Source organism: Oryzias melastigma, unplaced genomic scaffold (genome assembly GCF_002922805.2).
Source record: "Oryzias melastigma strain HK-1 unplaced genomic scaffold, ASM292280v2 sc01404, whole genome shotgun sequence".
Lineage (NCBI taxonomy): Eukaryota > Metazoa > Chordata > Actinopteri > Beloniformes > Adrianichthyidae > Oryzias > Oryzias melastigma.
Window position 1 is genome coordinate 30,879 of NW_023417988.1, and position 1,121 is coordinate 31,999.

At 41.6% G+C, this 1,121-nt stretch overlaps 1 long non-coding RNA gene across 1 annotated transcript; it reads left to right on the top strand.

The window, feature by feature from the left end:
- The first annotated feature begins 7 nt into the window (after window positions 1–7).
- Window positions 8–1,038, top strand: LOC118598498. The gene is made up of 3 exons (XR_004947571.1): window positions 8–324; window positions 412–626; window positions 721–1,038. It is a non-coding gene; the product is annotated as an uncharacterized LOC118598498 (long non-coding RNA).
- Window positions 1,039–1,121: the final 83 nt, after the last annotated feature.

A 1,121-nucleotide genomic window follows, 5' to 3' on the forward strand; every position in this document is an offset into this window, starting at 1 on the left:
TTTCCGTTCTTTACCAGAATGGAATTTCTCCATGAAGATTTTTTCGATGGAAGTTTTTTTAAAAAGCCTCACAGAAACTGCAGGGATCAACAGGATTATGAACACTTTAAAACAAATATTTTTTTTTTTTTATATTTTTTAAATTTGCCTAACTTCTACCTTATTTCAGTGATTGAAAATGAAGTGAGCAGCAGCTGAGAGTTCTTGCAGTTTTTTTCTTGTGATTACATTCCAGCAGGTGTAACTGAGAAGCTGCTTGTGTTTCCAGACTTGTTCAAGCTTCACACCTGAAGTGAACCCAGAAAAAGATGGAGTTTCATACAGGTGAGACGGGAGAGCTGCAGCTCCATCTGTTCAAAGATCAAAGTGTTTCAGGACAAAAACCTCATCAGATCCTGGTTTCTGCTGCAGCTTCAGATTTTCTGGATCAGGTTTGTTCCAGTGTTCTCTGACTGGCCTGAAGTTCAACATCACCCACGACGGAGAGGTGAAATACAGGACTTTGGTTTGGGACCAAACCCTCCTGGAGTCAATGAACCTGCAGGCTGGAGGACCGCTGTTCATCATTGAGAGTCCTCAGGGCTCTGTCAACCAGCTGCAGCTCCCACACTGTCAACCTGAACCCCGTAAGAGCTTCACTTTAGCAAAAAACATCTTGTACCTGAAAAATTGAGTCCTCCTTTTACACAAAGCTCTGCTTCTCTGTCTTCACTGATTTAGCCTCTGACAGTCTGTCTGTCCTCCACATCTCTGATGATGGAACAAGCCTCCTTCAGCCTGTGACAATCACAGAAACCCATGTGGTCGTGAACGTCCCCCACCTCTCTGTATTTGGTATTGTTAGTAACTTAATCCAAAATTTCAAAACAAGGATCAGAGGGCAAGCTCTGTTGTTTCGGGATTCCATCAACAAGTTTCTCTCCATCTACCTGATTCTGCTGCCATGCAACGTGCCTCTATATGAAGTAAATGTTTCTCTTTTTTCATCCAACTCTGTTCAACAGTTTTATTTAATACCTCATATAAGCAACCAAAATAATAAACTGACTCTTTACATGCAGAACAATTTTGAAGACCTTCTTCTTCTTCTTCTTTTCCTTTCGGCTTTTCCCTTCAGGGGT